Below are 22,983 nucleotides of genomic sequence, written 5' to 3'. Positions count from 1 at the left end.
TACTTATCTGTTTTGAATATAAGCTTCAAAATGGCAATCTAATCGTGCTATAGAAAAAAAGTAAATATGAAAATTCGCGAAGGTTAACTAAATGATTGTTTCATGGTGGATGACCTTGAAGTTCATGAAATGTGTGCTCTTATTATCTTAAAGATTTCCAACAAAGATACTCAAACCGTAAAAACGGGTTTTCGTGACTGTTTTGCAAATGAAAGTGTTAATTATTTTTATATAATAAGAAAAAGTGTATATAAAGCGTCGGATGAAAAGCAAAACTTCACTGGCCTCCGTCAAGTTTGACTCTCTGCCATCATGAAGGTAAGCTTTTAAATTAGTATCTTATTTTAGTTCTGTTAATTAATTTTTTAAAATCTTTCTTTCAAACAGCAATGAATTTGAGTTATGTATACAAATGGAATTATTTACAAATGCAAGTTTCTCAGGAAAATAGGATAATATTCAATTGTTGACTAAAGAGTACCTTCATGGGGTTTTGTATAAAAATTGCTAAGAAATGTGGAGGACGTGTTATTTTGTCCTCTTTAGAGTTTTATTTGTATTTGCTTCACATCCTCTCTTATTCCAGTATGAATACAGTCAAGATTTATTTCAATTTTTCGGTGTATTAATATGAGTTTATCTTTTTACTTTCACAAATAAACATCATTGTCTCTTTATTATTTTTTTTTAAGATTAATTCCAAGTTTCGTTCAAATTGTTTATAAATCCTATAAACAGGGTTAGTTTTTTTTATTGCAGTGCGTTTGGTTACTTGTCGCAACAGCATCCTTTGTTATCTGTTTATCCGGGGCTTCTGGTGAAAAGACGTGCGATGTTATAAAGTTTGGTAGAGGGGAATTTGACAAGAAAAAAGAATGCTGGAAGAAGGAACCTACAACGCCTCATTTGGAGGTTACATCTAGCCCTCAATCTTTAAACATCAGGTCAGAATTTACCTTGTATTCAGTAATCCTTAACATCAATTACCATCTAGGCCTCAATCTTTGAAAACTAGGTCAAAATTTACCTTGTATTCAGTAATCTTGAACAATTAGAAGCAACATATCAAGGCAACATCTAGGTCGCAAACTTTGAAAATCAGGTCAGAATTCATCTTCTGTTTAGTAATCGGTAACATTTAAAGAATACATCTAAGCAATAATTTCTGAAAATCAGGTCAGAATTTACCTTGTACATCAAGGCCCAAATCTTTAAAAATCAGGTCAGAATTTACCTCGCCTTCAATAATCTTTAACATTCAACTCATCCTATTCAAATACCGGTATTGCTTGAAATGAAAGTGCAAACATTTTATCACAGTTAAATATGTTGGTATACAAAAAGATCCTGTTATAAAGTTTTTAAAAGTTGGTTAATTATATCGATAATATGTACTGAAAGTTAGTAGTCATTTGATATATGATACTAAATATTTTCTTTTCAAAAAATCAATCAAACTGACTTTTGAAGTATTTTTATGGTAAAATAAACTTCGACTTCTAATTCAATGAACTTCTACATTAATTTTATATCCATGAATATAATAACTTTATTTCCTTTTAAATCTTCCATTACTTTTATAAGTAGATAAAAAAAAATAATTTTCACAGAAAAAGAATCGGCAAACACCTTGATGTCTAATTAAAAAAAAACGTGCACTTGCCTGATATTTGAGTCTCAAAAAGTTTTGTCTTTTAAGTTTCTTTTAAATATTTTTAATATTTTTGTCCTTTTTATTTTGCCTTTGAGAAGGTCCGATTCTCAGGACTTAAAAATCAGGGTTTGGATGATTGAACGTACTCACAAGAGTGAGAATTTGAATTGTGAAAATAGTGTTTATATATACCCATGTTATTTTTTCAAATTTCTTCATTAAAAGTAATCATATTTTATAGGAGAAAGTATTTAAAACCTTAAATATATTTTTGGGAAATGCAAAATTAAGTACCGACTAGACCTTTGATAAAAATTGCATCTTTTAATCGGTACGTTATGTCATCTTTTTACTCCAAATGTTAAGAATTAGATACTAGTAGTTTAAAATGCATGTTCTATCATTGTAAGATAACACAGGTCAATTTTAATATCATATAATGCTAATAAACATTGGAACATCGTATCGAAATATAAGGCTAGATAACAGGAAATGTTATTTCTATAAAATGCAGCTTTTTATGTACATCAAACGGTTTTCCAAATGCCCTTGAAACATACTGAGATACATGTATATAAAATGAAAATTGTTCTACGAAAAATATTCAATTTCAGCTTAATTTTGAGCTTTTTTAGATTTGATATTAATAATAAGAGTTATCCTTCCTGGATAAGGAGCGGATATTCTTAAGGTCAATCGACACGTTCCTCAAAAATATATAATTTTTAAGATTTTCATTTGATGAATAGATACTTAAGCAAGATTCCTCACAGAAAATTAGGTTACCTTTCCAGGCAATTCGACATGAAACCACAGGGTCATATTTCTTATAAAACCCTTATGTGTATATTGTAATCTTCTGAATGTCCTATATCACCAGTTTTGGTGCACTTATATTTAAATGTCGAAATCACAAGCGTTTGACAAATATGAATACTGTTTATATAATACCAAGAGATACAAAACAGATATTCGAGAACGTGTCGCCTGACCTTAAATACAAAACATTCTCTTCATTGAAGGCTTAGAGAATCATGTCGACAGTGTATGTTGCTTAAAAGATTACACTGTCAGGGTATTTAAGGGTAGTTAACAATTACATTCTAACACAGTAAGCCAAAACTAAGCCACTGTAAAAGAATTTGTATGCAATGATTTCGTCATATCGTGTTCGAATGCAACCTTAATATGTCATGATTGTTTATTATTCAAATGGAAATTAAAATTATATTTTAGGAGAAAAATTCAGCGTGCGCTCAAGTGCAGACTGGGAATACAGAAGTTTCTTGCTCAGAAATCGTCTGATTGTGATCCAAGGTATATATTATTTATTTTTCGCTAATATTCTAATACATGACTGTGTGCCTTACTTTTTAATTTGAAACAACATTTTTTTTCAGCAAATATACAAATATTGGGCTGAAAAACGTTTGTCCAATCAAATTCGAGTATGCAACAGAGATTAAGAGAGGAAGAAAAAGATGTTATGTTGTGTATCCTACCCGTCAATGTGTAACATTCGCAAAGTGCCAGACAAAAAAGTAAGAAGCTGTTAAAGTATCATTTTTACTGTTTTTTCCCTTGTCTTTATATTACAAATGCAGGCTATGTTTATACTTAACAGGAATTGCTCGAAGACAACACAACGCAGCGTGAAAAGTGCTTGTTTGGCTGACCGATTCCGTTACTTCAACGTTTGGATATTCTGTCCGGACAACCATAGTTTTGAATATGAAACCGTGCTGTTACCTCAGTGCTGTTCCTGCAGAGAATACAAGCGCTGTTAACAAGCCATAAACGAAACAGCATGGAATACAGTTGTTCTAAGGCTGAAAATGTGTAACTCTCTAAAGTTTCTACAATAGCTGAGCCTTTAACATGTTGCAGGATTTTCTTTTGCTGTTAAATTACATCAATAAAAGCATTGATGCTATGCTGGAGTTTTTTTATTCATTTAATATAATGGGATGACGAACAATATTCAAGCTCAAAAGTTAATTAAAAGCTTAAGATACAAATTTTGGAGCATAGCAAACACGGACCTCTACAATATCAGTCAGGATCGGATGCCATGTAGAAGTGAGCATCCCCTTCCTACCGGTCACACCTCCGTATCAAAACCAGGAAATAAGGGAAAATCCGTAGGCAATTCAGTAAATGAATAATGGTCCAAGAATTTGTTTGAAAAACGTCAATCAATATTTGACTTAATGAAATATTGTATTTTCTGAAATGGGCACTGTATCGACTATAGAAATTACAAATTACTAAACGAAACTGCATGTTTTATAACCTTGTTTTTCAATAAATAACATTGTTTTAGAAATTGTTCATACGTAGAGCATGCTCTGGCGCATCGAATCCGTTAAATGATATAATACTCGTATCACTGATTCTCAAAGTCCAGTCTCAATTCGCTTTTAATAATGAACCGTGTTTTAAGTAACATACTAGTAACATTTCAAATAGATTTTATTTTCTGCCAGTCATATGAAACAATGTTGGATGTAGATTAAAATACAACAATTGTTTGTCTATAAGGAGAAAATCGCATTTTATAGCACAAATCAATATTAAATAATTTAATTTTACGTTACTGTCGCCGATCATCGTGTAGTTTTTATTTTAAACCGAAAAGAAGCTTTAAATCATATACAGATTAATTTCTTCGTTAGATTATGCAACACTAGAACTATATTATCTGAATATCATAGCCTCCTCATATATGCGTGTCACAAATGTCACAAAACAATTTTGTTTCGGATATACGTTACGAATGTTAACGTTAAATCACTGCACTTTAAACTGTGCAATATTAACCGATTGCTCAAAATGGAATCATTGATCATTAAACCACGATTTATTTTGAATTTTTTTTTGTCAATTCAATTTTCAAATCACAAGGATGCAAAAGATATTGAGTAAGAAAAATGTTCAGACACCTTTGCATGCACAATCCATTTGCACCACGGCTTTTATGTTACAGGAAAAAGTACAATTGTAAGAAACAATTGCAATGAATTTCTGCATGTTGCCAGTTATTGCATAGTAAAGATTCACTCGCAAATCTGTTCAATCAGCTTTCGAATTTAATTCTTATTTACTTTAAAACATGGTAACGTAAATATTTTTCTGAGCTGTATCGTATCGTTTAATCTTGTTGAACTATTCCACTGTTAATTAAAGGCATATACTAGTGCTTGAGTGTAAGGCAATTTGATACACGGGAAACAGTCTTCTTCTCTTATTTTGTGAATAAATACTAATACATAAATATCGATGAATTTTTAATCGTTGAACTTCAATGAAAAGGGGGCCTATAAATTATAAATACAGATAGACAGTGTCTTTTTTACAAATCCATATAACTGGAGAAATGTTTTTGATGTTAAAAAATTACAACTTAATCCTATTGAGTAGGCATTTCAACTGCCGCTAGGGTCCGCTGTTATGAACGATAACTCGTTGCTAAAACTTGTTTAGAGTAGGTCCGAGGTATCGAACTGTTTATACACAATTTAGTTTTTAGCATTTCTTAAGTGTTTCTTTGCTTTCAATAGAATCCAGTGGTTTTAAATTTTAGCACTAATGTTAAACTTATTTACTATATAACTCATTCTTCAATACTGGTGAATTTTTAAAATGTATTTCTTTTCTCCTTTATTTTCCAATAAATAAAATGTTAGCAGATAGATTGATATTGATATATTTGATACTTGTGTAAGGATATAGTATAAATAGTTTTATGGATATGAGTTGAGGAATAAAAAAAATATTGATCATTTTGTATTGCATTTAGGGGATTTCAGATGCAGAAAATGTGACATAATTTTCGAATAGGCATAAAGATGTTGTTTTATTTAAAAATAAAATCATTTGGCAAGATATTTGTGTACATTATCTTAGCATATAAATGAAATAATATATTTATTTTGTCAAACATGCTAAAATTATCTTAATTATTTTTTTCTGAACTTAAAAATTGTGGTTTATGTTCGTAACGCATGGTGTCCATATGCACTGAACTTTTTAACACGTACCTCTCTACAAACATTAAATAATTTGTCAAGTTCAGTTTCTGTGTTTAATTAATGAGTATGTGTGATAAATTATTTTTAACAATATGCTTCATGAACATAACTCAGTTACTTTTGTAATTTTCAAATGATCTCTGATTGTAAAATGTTTGGTGTCTTGACCGTTATGAACATAATAGCTTTCAGTATGATTGCTAAAATAACAGCCAATGAATCATAAGTTTGGCTCAGAGAGTCTGTAGCAGTGGAGTAATTATAAATTAAAAACGAAAGTAGAAAGGTTGCGCAGCTGTCTGCTAAAAATCATGGCGATGCTCATTGTGTCCATGTGGAAAAAAGAAGTTACGAACATAATAGATTCGGTAAGTATTTTCATATTGTATCAATTTTAGTGAATGTTTAACACATAAATACAGTCATTGTATTTTTATACCATGTAGCTATTAATCAGAAACTGAAATATGTCTCTTATGACCATACAAAATGCATAAATCTGTCCGACCTTTTTTAACATTTGACTTTTGATTCGCGTCTTTTGTTACGAACATAAGTGTTTTTGCATTATTTGTATAATCTATAAATGATAAAGTTATATTGTACTATATTTTATTCTATATTTGTTAGTTTTGTTTTTTATCAAAGGATGAATACTTATTGAATATTTGTTTTAATATTGTCATATCATTTACGCAATTACGTTCGTGACAGAGACACGAAAACTTGAAGTAGTGACATAATTTGTACTTTAATTGCCTTGTTTCTGGTTTTATCAAGGATATATAATAAATAAATAATTAAACAGCATATGTGTTGATTACATCATGTTGTATTTTGTTTTATATATATTTTTTTCTTTCAGATTTACAAGAAATGACTGAATTATGTTCGTAACAATGACACAAAGATCCAAGACTCAAAATAGAAGACCTTTATTTATTATTCATCTGACAATTTACTTGTCTGCATTAATTCTCTTTGAAAGCTTGTCTATTATTAAGCTTTGAAATGAAATATTTAAAGTATTAAAGATTTCGATTGTCTTCTATTTTTTTGTTCCTTTTTAAAGCCTGAAGTTAGGTGTCCATGTTACTTACATAATTTCTCCTTTTTTGAAACTAGAAATAAAAATTGTGACTTTTTAAATAAGTTCCATTTAATATAATATTAAACATGATTTCATCATACCTTATTGATTACATTATTTTCATATTTTAACAACTTGATAAATTCTAGTAACATGTTACTTGTTTAGTGCTTATGTAAGTAACTGTGTCCATTGGTAGTCTTGGATATATTTTCTAATTGTAATGGAATAAGGCAGAAATAAGTCATGCAATAAAACATGCAAACTAGCTTATATACTTCAAAAAGAATTCACCAGAAAAGAATATTATTGTTCTAAAAAACAGTCACTGTGGACACCAAGTATATATTTCAGACATGCATGTACATTTGGACACCTATCTCCTCTTTAAGACTTCAGATTATCTTCCCTTCAATTTTTTTCAGAAGCAGGAAGGGTACTGACTTAATTAATATACATAAATTATGAAATTGATTATTTTTAAAAAATAACCCTTTGGTCACACATCTGAACTCAGTACTGAAGAATGAGTTATATAGTTGAGGACACCGTTTAATTACATATAAGTAAAATTATTCATTAAAATAAATAGTAAAGTCTAGTCTCCTTCTTAGTTCTAACCTAATTTAATTTTTATGCTCATTCGTTCTTCTTCGTGCTTAGTAACACAAATAAGATAATTAATTGTTTCATTTATTTGTAAAAATATATATGTTTATATAGGAAGCGCAAAAGTGGGCACACAAAAAACATGACATTATATTTTCTTCTTCATAACAATCGTCAAAGGGAGTTTAAAATGTTGAATATAGTCTGTTCCCCATTCATTTGACCCTGTTATTTCAGATAGAGTGAAGACATTTTCCTTCTTTTGGTCAACACTTTTGTGTACAAAACAATGTAAGGAACCGGTTACCCTTTTGTGTACTTAACAATACCAATGCTGAAGCAGCCTATATGTCACTCCCATAAACGAAAACTCATAAATCGGCACTTTGTTGGTCATTTTACACACCTGAGTTACCTGTCCTTAAAACACAACATCGAAGTAGTCAACTACAAATAATTAACCTTTGTAATGATTTAATTAAAGGTATGCATAAGTTATTATCCTTTTGGATCATTTAATATAGCTATAAATCAATATCTGAAATGTTTTTTCCATATGTGCAACTTGAAAAATTAGTAGAAAGACCTATATTGAGTCATTCAGCAAACTTTTAAGTCCTTTCAAGTTGCAAATAAAAAGTGTTTTGCGAAGACATCAAAATTTGGTAAATATATTACGAATTTAAAAAAAATTTTGACACGCTTATATGTGGAGGGTATGATTTTCAGATAATATAGTTCAAGTATAGGACAATCTTACTAAGAAATAGATCTGTATATGATTTCAAGCTTCTTTTCGGTTTAAAACAAGAGGCCCAGGGGACACAGCGCTCACCTGAGCACATCAGGCTTGAATTTACTCCCCCCCCCCCTTCCAGGCATTCATCATTTGAACAAACTGGAATCTACACTACCTGAGGATGATTCCATATAAATATCACTAATCATAGCTTTGAAGTACTTGAAAAGAATATTTTAAAAGGTTTCCCTATATATCCCTATGTAAAACTTGGGTTGGCCATTTTGGCCCCACCCTAGCCCCGGGGGTCATGATTTGAACAAACTTGAATCTGCACTACCTGGGGATGATTCCACATGAGTTTCATCTTTCCTGGCCCAGTGGTTCTGGAGAAGAAGATTTATAAAGATTTTTCCTATATATTCCTATGTAAAACTTGGGTCAGCAATTTTGGCCTTCGGCTCAGGTGAGCTAATAAAAACTATACGATGATCAGCGACAGTAACGTAATATTGATTTTTGCAAAAAATGCAATTTTCTCCTGATAGACAATCGTTCAAGTTACAATACACAATTGTTGTATTTTTATCTACAACCAACAATGTTTCATATGACTGGCAGAAATAAAATTTATTTGAAATGTTATGTTACTTAAAACACGGTTCATTATTTAATGCAAATTGAGACTTTAATTGGATATTCAGTGATATGAGTATTATATCTCTTAGTTGATTCGATTTGCCTGAGCATGCTCTATGTATGAACAATTTCTAAAACAAGGTTATTTATTGGAAAACAAGTTTATAAAACATGCAGTATCGTTTAGTGATTTCGTAATTTCTATACTCGATTCATGACCTTTTCAGAAAATACAATCTCTCATTAATTCTTATGTAGATTGACATTTTTCAAAATAATTTTTAGACCATTATTTATTCAGTGAATTGCCGACTGATTTTCCCTTATTTCCTGTAGGCAGGGGATGCTCACTTCTACATGGCACCCGATCCCAACTGATATTTTAGAGGTCAGTGTTTGGAATGCTTCAAAATTTGTATCTTTTAATGGACTTTTGAGCTTGAATATTGTTCGTCATCCCATTATATTTAATGAATAAAAAACTTTAACATAGCATCAATGCTTTTATTGATGTAATTTAACAGCAAAAGAAAATCCTGCAACATGTTAAAGGCTCAGCTATTGTAGAAACTCTAGAGAGTTACACATTTTCAGCCTTAGAACAGTTGTATTCCATGCTGTTTCGTTTATGGCTTGTTAACAGCGCTTGTATTCTCTGCAAGAACAGCATTGAGGTAACAGCACGGTTTCATATTCAAAACTATGGTTGTCCGGACAGAATATCCAAACGTTGAAGTAACGGAATCGGTCAGCCAAACAAGCACTTTTTACGCCCCTTTTCGCTGTCTTCGAGCAATTCCTGTTAAGTATAAACATAGCCTGCATTTGTAATATAAAGACAAGGGAAAAACAGTAAAAATGATACTTTAACAGCTTCTTACTTTTTTGTCTGGCACTTTGCGAATGTTACACATTGACGGGTAGGATACACAACATAACATCTTTTTCTTCCTCTCTTAATCTCTGTTGCATACTCGAATTTGATTGGACAAACGTTTTTCAGCCCAATATCTGTATATTTGCTGAAAAAAAAAATGTTGTTTCAAATTAAAAAGTAAGGCGCACAGTCATGTATTAGAATATTAACGAAAAATAAATAATACTGTAGATTGAAATTTCGCTATGGTGCACATTAATTTTCCGTGAAATTTAATCCATGTAATGTTAGAAATTATGTTAAATTGCTATAGAAAAATAATTTCTCGCACAATATATACTTTTTGAGATATCTTTTTAACACCGTGGAATTAAACAATTTACAATATACACACAATCCGATTTCTGAGCAAGAAACTTCTGTATTCCCAGTCTGCACTTGAGCGCACGCTGAATTTTTCTCCTAAAATATAATTTTAATTTCGATATGAATAATAATCAATCATGATATATTGAGGTTGCATTCAAACACGATATGACTAGAATATTGCTTTCAAATTTCTTTACAGTGGCTTAGTTTTGGCTTACTGTGTTAGAATGTAATTGTTAACTACCCTTAAATACCCTGTGATCTTTAAGTAACACACACTGTCAACATGATATCTAAACCTTTAATGAAGACAATGTTTTGTATTTAATGTCAGATGACACGTTTTTAATACATGTTTTGTATCTCTTGGTATTATATAAACAGAATTCATATTTGTCAAACTCTCCTGATTTTTGAATCTCTTGGTATTATATAAACAGTATTCATATTTGTCAAACTCTTCTGATTTTGTATCTCTTGGTTTTATATAAACAGTATTCATATTTGTCAACCTATTCTGATTTCGACATTTAGATATAAGTACACCAAAAATGGTGATACAGGACATTCAGAAGATTACAATATATACATAAGGGTTTTATCAGAAATATGACCCTGTGGTTTCATGTCCAAATGCCTGGAAAGGTAGCCTAATTTTCTGTGAAGAATCTTGTTTAAGTACCCATTCATCAAATAAAAATCTTTAAAATTATATGTTTTTAAGGAGCGTGTCGACTGACCTAAAGAATATCCGCTCCTCATCCAGGAAGATAACTCTTATTATTTATATCAAATCTAAAAAAGCTCAAAATTAAGCTGAAAATTCAATATTTTTCAGGCAACAATTTTCAATTTATGTACATGTATCTCAGTATGTTTCAGGGGCCTTTGGAAAACCTCTTTATGAACATAAATAGCTGCATTTTATAGAAATAAAATTTATTGCATTATTGTATTATCTGTGTTATCTTAGCATTTTACTTACATTTTTACCATTTGAAGTAAAAAGATGACCTAACGTACCGATCAAAGGTCTACCAATGTTTATAGCGAAGTAACATTATATGATATTAAAAGTGACTGATTTTGAGTCTGTGTTTTTAAAAATCTTATATATGATACTTTATTTTTAGAAAGTAAAATGAAATTCATTTTACAAAACATCAGTAAGTGACGGTATGTTTTGTATTTTTACCATTTGAATACTAAAAAGATGTTACCTAATACACTTTTACCGATTAAAAGGATATAGCAATTTTTATCAAAGGTTTTACTGTAGTCGGTACTTAAATGCATTTCTCAAAAATATATTTCAGATCTTAAATATTTTCCCCTATACAATATAATTAAAATTGATGAAGAACTTTAAAAAAAATTTACATGTGTATATATACAGTATTTTTATAATTCAAACTCTCACTTTTGTGAGTACATTCAATCATCCAAGCCATGATTTTTAAGACCTGGGAATCGGACCATCTTAAAGGAAAGATAAAAGGGTCAAAAATTTGTTTAAGGCAATATTACATGTATTTTAAAGAAACTTAAAAGACAAGACTATTTCAGACCAAATATCAGACAAGGGCACGTTTTTTTTATTAGACATTAAGGTGTTTGCCGATTCTCTTTCTACGGATTTTTTTTTATTTTATCTGTTTATAAAGGTAAGGGAAGATTTAAAAGGAAATAAAGTTATTAAATTCACGGATATAAATGTAGAAGTTTATCGAATTAGAAGGCGAAGTTTATTTTACCATAAAATACTTCAAAAATCAGTTTGATTGATTTTCTGAGCAGAAAATATTTGCTATCATATATCAGATGACTACTGACTTTCAGTACATATTATCGATATCATTAATCAACTTTTTTAAAACTTCATAGATACGGGATCTTTTTTCATACCAACATATTCATTTGTGATAAAATGTTTGCACTTCCATTTCAAGCATGCAATATTTGAATATGATGATGTTAAATGATCACTGAATGTTAAAGATTAACATGGTAAATTCTGACCTGATTTTCAAAGTTTGCGACCTAGATGCTGCCTTGATATGTTGCCTCTAATTGTTCAAGATTACTGAATACAAGGTAAATTTTGACCTAGTTTTCAAAGACTGAGGCCTAGATGGTAATTGATGTTAAGGATTACTGAATACAAGGTAAATTCTGACCTGATGTTTAAAGATTGAGGGCTAGATGTAACCTCCAAATGAGGCGTTGTAGGTTCCTTCTTCCAGCATTCTTTTTTCTTGTCAAATTCCCCTCTACCAAACTTTATAACATCGCACGTCTTTTCACCAGAAGCCCCGGATAAACAGATAACAAAGAATACTGTTGCGACAAGTAACCAAACGCACTGCAATAAAAACTAACACTATTTATAGGATTGATAATGAATTTGAACAAAACTTGGAATTAATCTGAAGAAAAAAAATAGAGACAATAATGTTTATTTCTGAAAGGGAACAGATAAACTGATTACACCGAAAACTTGAAATAAATCTTGACTGTATTCATACTCGAATAAGAGAAGCAGAGAGGATGTGAAGCAAATACAATTAAAACTCTAAAGAGGACAAAACAACACTTCCTCAACACTTCCTTTGAAATTTTTATACAAAACCAAATGAAGGAACTTACTGCCATTACTGTTTAAAAGAAAGATTAAAAAATTAACAAAACTTAAATAAGATACTAATGTAAAAGCTTACCTTCATAATGGCAGAGAGTCGAACTTGACGGAGGGAAGTGAAGTTTTGATTTTTATAAGACGCTTTATATACCTTTTTCTGATTATATAAAAATAATTAACACCTTCATTTGCAAAACAGTCACGAAAACCCGTTTTTAAGGATTTAGTATCTTGTTTGAAAATCTTTAAGATAATAAGGGCACACATTTCACGAACTTCAAGGTCACCCTCCATGAAAGAATCATTTAGGTAACCTTCGCGAATTTTCATTTTTACTTTTTTTCTATAGCACGATTAGATTGCCGTTTTGCAGCTTATATCCAAAACAGATAAGTATAAAGAGTACGTAGTAGTCCATTGATATATTATTGAAGAAGTCGAATCAGATCTTAATTATTACTGAACATTTTTGCTATACAATTCTCGGAATGGTTATTATATGCAAGCGGCATATATGATCATAATTTGTCTGTAGTCCGTCTGTCTGTTAATTTTTCACATTTTTGACTTCGTCTCCAGAACAACTGGGACAATTTCAACCAAACTTGCCACAAAGCATCCTTGGGTGAAGGGAATTCAAGTTTGTTCAAATAAAGGGCCATTTCATCTTTCAAGGGGAGATAATTAAGAAATTGTGAAAATTTTATGTCATGTTTGAAAAATCTTCTCAAGAATCACTGCGTCAGGAAAGATGAAACTAATGTGGAAGCCTCCTCAAGTGGTGTAGATTCAAGTTTGTTCAAATCAATACCCCGGGGGTTGGGTTGGGCCACAAAGAGGGATCAAAGTTTTACATTTGAATAAACAGGATTTTTTTTTTAAAAAATCTTCTCAAGAACATCAAAGCCATGGTTGGTCATATTTAAAGGAAAGCACAGTGTACATTCAAGTTTGTGCAAATCGACACCCGCCGGTAGGGTGGAGAACAAGGGGGGAATAGAAGTTTTACATAAGATTACATAGGGAAAATCTTTAAAAATCTTCTTATAAAGATCAACAAAGCCATGATTAGTTATATTTATATGTAAGCATCCTAAGGCAGTGTAGATTCAAGTTTGTTGCTATCAGAACCCCCGTGGATTTGGTGGAGCAACAATGGACGATCAAAGTTTTACATAAGAATACATAGGAAAATTCTTTAAAAAATTTCTTCTGAAGAACAACAAAGCCATGATTGGTCATATTTATATGGAAGCATCCTCAGGTAGTGTAGATTCCAGTTTGTTCAAATAATGATCCCTGGGGAGGTTGAGTCAAATGAAAGTTATAACTTATATAGGGAAAGCATAAGTAAGCCAAAGAAATAGGTAAGCTATCTTAGTTAGTGTAAATGATAGCTAGTTCAAACCATCCCCGCCCTCTTTTAGGGATAGGTCGTGACCACTTATGCATTTAAGCTTTTCAATACTGGATTGATTTTTGCTTTTTCCTTAGCCTCAGTGCTCAGGTGAGCGATGTGGCCCATGGGTAACTCGTTGTTGTCTGATTTGGTACATGAAAACCAACAAAGTTTGATGAACTCCGCATTCAAAATATGTCTCGGTAGCAAATTTTTATTAATATAAATTGATTTTAAACTAGATATAGCAAAACTGCGCAATACATTTATTCATAAACTCCGTTTTTAAAACCTTGATAACACACCTGATCACATAGATATCTTTTTGGCGGAAACAAATAATTTATATATGCATTTGATCTCGTAAAATGAACATGCTTACCATAGCGTAAATTATTTTTATATTATTTTAAACGCCGTGAGTTTTGAAGTGCCAAATGAATATTAAAAATAAAACAAAATATATATATAATGGAGCTTTTCGAAAAAGAATAAGAAGTATCAATAGGTTATTTTTGAAAATGAGACAAGTAAAGAATGGCCACACAATGCCAACAAGTAATATTTTCAGTTAAATTCTACTTTTGAACGCTAATGTGGCTTCACATATGAACAGAAGATCAGTATTGTTTATGTTGATTTTTATGGTTATGGTTATTTTTATGGTTTGTTCTCCTTTAGTTGTTGATAAAATAACGTAATCTTTTTTCAAACTTTCACATTTTTCCTTTCCAGATACAGCATGTAATATGAAACTTTCCTTGATTCTTGAGTTTATATTCCATTTATGATAAAATTATAAAATATAGATATCTATTTAAGTTTATATATTTGCAGATATTTCAGCTTTCGTTATCATATTTAGATATCAAAGCTTTCGTTGTCATAATATTGTTTGAAGCTAATATTGATGGTGTTATATGTATGTTGTTGATTTGAAATAATGGTTTATTTAGTTGATTACTTTGTGTATCAGTCAGTTGCGTAATCCGGAAATTTTGTCCAGATTTTTTTTAAACATACCGTATTTCACTCTGAACTTACCATATCCACACTTCCTTTTTTATAAATAGCGATAAACTTTAGAAGGTTTAGAAATTCAGAGCTAAAATTGTTTAAAACATTGGTTAAGTAAAGGACAAAGTGTAAGTTAATCTGAATAATCAGTAATATTAAACGCTTTACAATACATTTGAAACCTGGATCGCTTTCAATGGCTTCAAATTTTTTTTTTTTTTTTTTTGATTTTCCGTGATAATTTGGTGACAAAGTGCAGCATGCTCTAATGCATGTGTCGGTACTTACATTATTCAGTTGTGTATTTATACCTATCTTGAAATAACAAAGATAACTGTTAAACAAATTTATGAACATGTTGCTTATAAGGACAAGAGGGAGAGAGAGAATAAAGGACATGTTGGAGGAGAGGCCCAGTCCCATGTTTTATCTGGAGGAATCAATCAGCGACGGAAATAGGAAATAGGCGCCAGAATGGGGTCCTAAAATTCCAGCCAATCAACAGGTACAAATAATATTCTGTCATAGGACGGGGCACCACTAAATTCAATTAACATTGGCCATTATCAATCAACGTAAACAAGAATCGTTGAAGGAATTTCAAGGAAAATATGTTGATTTGTTGCTATAATACTAAGATATTCAAATATCTAAGAGTCAGTCAGTGAGCAATTTTTGTCCCCCGCTTGAAAAGTGCGGGAAATTAATTTGGGTCTGTCCGTCCGTCCGTCTGTCTAGCTGTCCGTCCGTCCGTATGTCCGTCATTCTGTCTGTCTGTAACGCTTTCGTTTCCACACGATATCTCGAGGACCATTTGAGCTTTTGCAATGAAATTTTGCATGGCAATTCCCTTTTGACTAAAGAAGAAACCTAATGATTTTGAGGTCAAAAGGTCAAAGGTCAAGGTCATAAATTCGTAAATTCTCTCTGTTATAACACTTTCGTTTCCGCGCGATATCTCGAGAACCCTTTGAGCTTTTGCAATGAAATTTTAAATAAAAACTTCCTGTGGCCTAAGGAAGACCCCTATTGATTTTGAGGTCAAAAGGTCAAAGTTCAAGGTCGTAAATTTATAAATTCTGTCTGTGTGTAACACTATCTTTTCCGGGCGATATTTCAAAAAGATTTTGAGCTTTTGCAATGTAATTTTATACCAAAACTCCATAGGACCTCTCTCATCCCTCTCAAAGTGTCCCACCCGTTTGTGTTATTAGTATTTATTGTATTACATGTCGCTATTTTTAGCACAGGGGCATGAGGAAAGTTATTACGTATAAAACAGGTTCTCGGCGGACTTAAAATTCTTATAACATCTATTAGAACTGTTTAAGAAAGGTTAAATTAGACACCATGCATTGTGTAAAATTTCGAGCGTTAATACCGGTATATACATGTATGTGACTTCATCTTTGCATATACTTTTCGCTAGTTTAAAGCGGTTCCGTGGTGTAATGGTATATCTCTCACTTCACATGTGAGAGGTCCCGGGTTCGATTCCGGGACGATTCATTTTCTTTTTTTTTTCGAAATACTTTTTTTTACTAAATGATAGTATTCGGCATGTGAAATGAAAAATTTATGAGGTCTGGCTTGTACAAACTTACAAAATCATCATTACAGTATTATAAATATTCCATATAAAAAGAATCTTCTATATACATAATTAAGAATAAACTATCAAATCTTTATATCCAGATTGACATATTTTATTTGCTTCAGTATACATGTATATATTTAATAATTCTACAAATTCAGTCAGGGGGATCCGACTCCCCCCTCCCCCCGAACTGCGCATGGTTTACTTTTTCCTTAAGCGGGGGACACAAATTCTCTGAATTAGCTTGTTCTATATTGGGTAATGATCGCCAAATGCTTATCAAACCTAAGAAATCAGTAAAAAATAAAAATCAAAGTACTGAGACAGTACGGGGTCAAAATCAACTTCCTACTAGATTTTATTTTATGACATCAAGTTTGTCATTTAATTTGAAGTAAAAAAAATTGTTTAGTCAAGAAACCTTTTTTGAGTTGTCCAAATATTACCAGTTCCAAATTAATACATTTCAGGAAGTACAATGGGTCATATATATGTAATGTTAGAGGAGAGTTGTTTGCTTACTTGTGTGATTTACAATTCAGATATTTTTAGTTTGAAGTTTTTTTCAAAAGCTTCATGAATTTGAGTAAAAATATTAATATCACTTTCTCCAGTTTGATCCAGAATGTTTGTATTTTGATCAGAACAATTTCTGCACTCTTTTTTTAGCGAAGGTTTGATTCATGTGTTCTAGGCGGCAGGGCTTCCGTTTTGAAACCTTGACCGACAGTAAACTATAGAGGTAAGTAACACCGTCTAAGAATCACAACTATGAAAATGGAAAGATGCCTGTATACTCCCTTTTTCATGCATTTAAACATCAGTTACTAAAATGCATGCAAGCTGAACTTGCTGGGGCTGGTAGGTCATTTAGGTAGAAACTTTTATGATGATCAGTATCATTTAAAATTGGGCTTTGGAATTCTGCAAATTTAGTTCAGCCGTAGTTATATACAGAATAGTTGGGTCATGTATATGGTTTGGGTTGAAAATAGATCATTAATACAGGAATTCTAGGGGTAAACAAATAGCATGCATTTGATTCTAAGGGGGTTTATGTAAGGAAACCATGCTCATTCATAAACATTTGTATAAATTTAAAATAAAGTGGGGTCTAGATCATGCCATTTTTAGTGGACCTGTCTCTGTAGCAAATAAAATATTACAGGGATTCATTTATGGGCTTAATTATACAGGTCCAAAATCTTTGTCTTAGCTTAAAACTTGCTTTTGGCTTCTGAGGCAATTTCCAAATCATGAACCATATAATAAGTCAGTAAGTACAGTTAGGGAATGTTGATATCAAAAGTGCATTTCAATTACTACCAATATACCCGGGGGACTGAAATAAGGATTTAGATTTAAGGATTAATACTATTTTGACAAGTGCTTACACAGTCAATGTTCCATTTAGCGTGCAATTTTTTGAAAAATATTCAACAATAAAAATATTACAGAGGATTAGAACAAATAAATGTAGTTTGAGTATTGCAGAGCCGTATTTTATCAATTTTATCTTTGCGGATAGGAGGTAATCATGCGATTACTGACATAATTACAGGATGTGTGCAATGATTTTCGAGTTTCTTTCAGCACTTAAGATGAAAAACAAGGACAAATTACTTGTTTAGTATTCGTAGGGGTGGAAAAGATACACAGTGCTTAAAGTTGTAAGGATAGCTAGGGACAAGATAAGGAAACTCAGGGGTCTGCTTTGTATACTAATTGAAAGGTCAAAGGTTGAGATGAGAGACGTGGAATCATTTACAGTAAGAAAGCTCATTTTCTTTCCAAAGCTTATCAAGGTAGTAGGATAAGGTCATCATTAGGCATAAAACACTTTAAGAATTAGCCCCCATATTGTTGTCAGTGACGATCGGGGGAGGGGGGGGGGAGCTGAGTTGATATAAGGTTCAAATCTATACAGATAACATTACATTAGTAAGCATTCTGTACACTCAATTATCAAGGTCTCCATGAATTATTTTCGACTAGGAAGCTAGTTTTGACGCATGTGCATTAAAACATCAATTTTAAAGCCAAACATATTTCTTCATTTCATCACATCCGCATTTTACAATGTGATGTCCAGGGGAAAGTTTCGACTATTAATCCAATTCTTAGTTCTTACAATACTGCAGTAACCTACAATGTAGTGCAAGATAAATAATTTGAAAATTTGAATAACTAATACTTGTAAGTACATTGTCAAAGTATTGGAGGCTTTCAGCTAGAGATCTCAATTCTAACGTTAATACTAGGTTGTTTATTTAAATACCAAGTTGTTAATAAAAAAAGGGGGGCATTGAGCAGTGCAAGAAAAATTATTCACAGCATTATTATACATTTAAGGAGGATCTCTACACCTATGAAGTATAACTGATTTTTCATGCATGCATTTGTTTCTAATAAAAGACTCAATGTCCGATAAAATAAGGTGTCAAAGTATTTCACTTTATTTTTTAGAAATATTTAAAATATTTTATTTATTTTGATTGATTGATTGATTGTATAGTGTTTAACGTCCCTCTCCAGAATATTTCACTGATATGGAGACGTCACCATTGCCGGTGAAGGGCTGCAAATTTAGGCCTATGCTCGGCACTCAGGGCCATTGAGCAGGGAGGGGTCTTTATCGTGCCACACCTGCTGTGACACGGGGCCTCGGTTTATACGGTCTCATCCGAAGGACCGCCCCATTTAGTCGCCTTTTACGACAAGTAAGGGGTACTGAGGACCTATTCTAACCCGGATCCCCACGGGGTTATTTATTTTGATAAACCCCTATTTATTTTGATAAACCCCTCCTTTCTATATTTTTAAAAGCCCAGTGCTTTAAATTTCTCTTCAAAGTTTAATGTTATAAAATATTGAAATAATAACCAACAAAGTTATAAATAAAATCTAAATAATCTTTTTTTTTAATTTACAAAAATAGACAAAAGAAAAATGTAAACAGCATTTTCTTGAGAATAGCTGGTTGGATCTTCTCCAATATCTGAAAAGATATATTATTTCAAAGGGTAAAAACAATGAAAAAAAGAAATTGAACAAAATTGAAAACTGTCAAAAATTTCAAACATCACAAAAATTCAGGTTTGAAAGATCCGCTTCAAGATTGGGCTCAAATATTTTGGTAATTTTTTTCTATATACTTCAAATAAACTCTAGTACTAAAACATGCACGAGTATTGTAAAAAGATGCCAAGAAAAAACATTGAAAGAAGTTCGTATTGTATTGGTTTTCAAATGAGTTTAAGCGAAAACCATCACGTTTCAAGTCAATGACTAAGACATGTATTTCTTGAATTCATGGTATTGAGAAAGGTAAACTTACCGTTTTTATCCAACTTGCATGTGTTATCCATTGCTACATGTAACATAACATGTATACATGGTAAATGGCCAAAAGCACGTAAAAGAAATTCCTGTAACCAAATTCACGCTTCGTTTAAAAGCTGCACGTTTCCCATACAAACAGCTGATCATCAATGTTGATCAAACGTTTGAGTGATGCAAAATTCCACTTACTGTCGAAACGTTTAGGTGATTTCATGAAAAGTTCAAATTTCACCGGGTATAACGACACATTCAGGTGTATACAAATCATGAACAAGTATCCACTAGTCGATGGATAGATGACACATGTGCCTTATCTTATTAAAGGATCACTTCATTATAAATAGGGATCTGGGGGTCGTAACATAAAGGCTACTTAAGTCTAAGACCGTGCTTAAGTAGGACTTAAGTACAGTCTTAAGACCGTAACTAGAAGCGTGCTAAGATTTGGCAATCTTAGCAAAACTTAGGCGGCCAATAGAGGTGACTTAAGTATATCTAACTTTCTTATACATATATTTGGAATTATTTAATGTTGACTTTCGATGTTAAAACAGTCCTCTATTCATATTATGCGTTATAGAAAACAATTATCTATATTTGATGCCGATTTAAGAATTTTAGTTTTTCGTCGGGGGGGGGGGGGGGGGGGTTAGTGGGGCCTAGGTTATAGAAAAAAATTGAACACAGTAATAAATCATGGATCATTCTGTTCACTTTCAAAATATGAGATGAAATATTTTTTTAAAAGAGAAAAGAAAGAGGATGATGACCAAAACAGTGATAAAAAGTATATGTAAAGTAGAATAAATGTAGAACATGATAAGCGCGGATTTAGACAGGGCTCACTATAGTTCCAGAGAGAGAGAGAGAGAGAGAGAGAAAGAGAGAGAGAGTTGATAAGTGGAGACATACGAAAAATATCCCCCGAAATTTTTTTGCAGCCTTGATTAAATTGCAAATGAGTATATCATAAAACTTATGCAGTCTTTGCTACTGACATGCATGGCCTGATACATAAAGGGGGAAGGGGGGGGGCAAAATGTTTTGAACCTTTTTAGGGTTTCAAATTTCAAGTAGATAGACGGGTTGATTATCTTATTATGTTTGCCAGCATAACGAAGCAAGTGTGAACATTTGTCAAAACAAAAGAGTAACAAAAAGTAAACTGAAATGATCTCAAGTGATCGATAAAACAATAGTCGTACATTTACGATGAACCACGAATACGGTGTGACCGTGCAGTATATTTGTTTTCAAATATTCTGAATGATTTATAACAGAATTATCATTTTAATACGAGATCTAATCTAACATAACTAAATCCGATATGTAAAGACGTTAACTTTAATATACATGTATAACTGGATCATTTTTAACAATATATCTGCATAAAATGAAAAACCATAGGTTGACTCGTATCAAATATTTTTAACATAAGTTTGACTTAGCTAAAGACATAGCTAAGTTCGCTTTATGTTACGGTTTAAGACATACTTAAGTAGTACTTAGACAGGTCCTAAGATTGTGCCTAAAATGTACTTACGACCCTACTTGAGTCAAAAACTTAGCAAGCTTTATGTTACGAGCCCCTGACCTATAGGACCGGGCTTGGTTTTATTCTCTACAAAAAGCTTGTTGGTTTCCGTTCTGATTAATGACATTAGGCTGAATACATATAACAATTTGTTTTTCCTAAATCTTTATTTCAGTGAGTAGAGATAGGAGGAACCCTTTTTATTGATTTTCTGAGTTTGTTATCTTCAAATGTAATAATTGATATTTGTCTTTACTCCTCATTGTGCATAAAGGTAATGTCTACTGTCTCTGAAATTCTATTCTTAATGTCTTAGGCTATTTATCCGTGGATATAATATAAACTTGTCTTTAATGTGTGCAAATTATAAAGGCCTAAATGAAATCCAAGTGAGTGCATTTACTGAAATATGTAGCCAAAATCAATGTGATTAAATTCTGAGGAATATATACAATTGAAATTCATCGCAGCTCAGTGCTGCCAAGAATACCCGTATTTAGTAACACATAGTGAGTTATTCTTGTCCTCGGAGAAAGTGTGCTTATACTGAGGTTCGTTACTGTACATTGGATTTTTACGATTTGATATCTCTTTAGTGTTTCTTATATCAAGAATGGACATGCATAAGGGATAGATAATTGAAGGAAAAATACACAAGTCTATAAAAAAATTAAAATACTCTTTGAAAAGGCGAAATTTAAAACTGTACAAGTGTTGTACCAGGTGGATTCGAACCCCCGACTTTAAAAAGAGAGTATCCAAGGTGTAAAATTCGGCGCATATATCAACTGAGCTAGTCTGACTATAAAATGAATGGCATAAATTTAGAGAAGTTTTTGAAAATCTGGTTTCCTTATTTTTTGTAGGTTTTTTGTGAATTTCGACCCCAGGGCAGGGGTGCCCCTAAAAAAATCTTATCTTAAATTATTCCTTACATCCTAAACTATCAAAATATCACAATTTTATTTAGGGGCAGGCCTGCCCTGATGGACTTCAAGGCCAAAATTCATGCAAAAATCAACGCTTTAAAGGACAAAATGGTGTTTCGATCAACTTTGGAGGTTTGTTGTAAAGTTTTGAATAATAAATTTTAGGTATAAAATACAAATTTGAAAAATTTAGACATATATACGGTAGAAAACAACAAATAAAGATTGATTTTTAAATGTCACCTTTTCCGGGAAATTGTTCTCTCCTATAGGTCAATTCTTTTGTTAAAGCGAATGCCTTTTAGAATGGTATCCTATACTATTTCTTATATTTAACTCTCATATTTGATACTTTGTTTACCTTTTATGGGTCGGAAACAGTCCATTTAAAATTATTTTCAAAGCTGGGGAAAGTATAAAATACACGAAAAAAAAAACCCATAGTGAGCGACAAATAATCGTCGGCGTAAATCGAAGGTTTTTACAACGCTTGGATATGTAGCTCTCTGCTTTATCAGT

The 22,983-nt window shown here is 31.8% G+C and overlaps 2 long non-coding RNA genes across 2 annotated transcripts; one reads left to right on the top strand and one right to left on the bottom strand.

Annotated features, from left to right (window-relative positions):
- The first annotated feature begins 794 nt into the window (after positions 1-794).
- On the top strand, positions 795-3,588 carry LOC134275094 (uncharacterized). The gene is made up of 4 exons (XR_009993762.1): positions 795-944; positions 2,891-2,971; positions 3,055-3,195; positions 3,279-3,588. It is a non-coding gene; the product is annotated as an uncharacterized LOC134275094 (long non-coding RNA).
- A 5,657-nt stretch (positions 3,589-9,245) lies between these two features.
- On the bottom strand, positions 9,246-9,778 carry LOC134275089 (uncharacterized). The gene is made up of 2 exons (XR_009993761.1): positions 9,644-9,778; positions 9,246-9,561 (listed from the first exon to the last, which is right to left on the bottom strand). It is a non-coding gene; the product is annotated as an uncharacterized LOC134275089 (long non-coding RNA).
- Positions 9,779-22,983: the final 13,205 nt, after the last annotated feature.

This window comes from Saccostrea cucullata, unplaced genomic scaffold (assembly GCF_032062105.1).
Source record: "Saccostrea cucullata isolate Sc308-1 unplaced genomic scaffold, CSIRO_AGI_Scuc_v1 ctg72, whole genome shotgun sequence".
NCBI lineage: Eukaryota > Metazoa > Mollusca > Bivalvia > Ostreida > Ostreidae > Saccostrea > Saccostrea cuccullata.
Note: the sequence above shows the minus strand (reverse complement) of the source record. Positions and strands in the feature narration are given on the sequence as shown.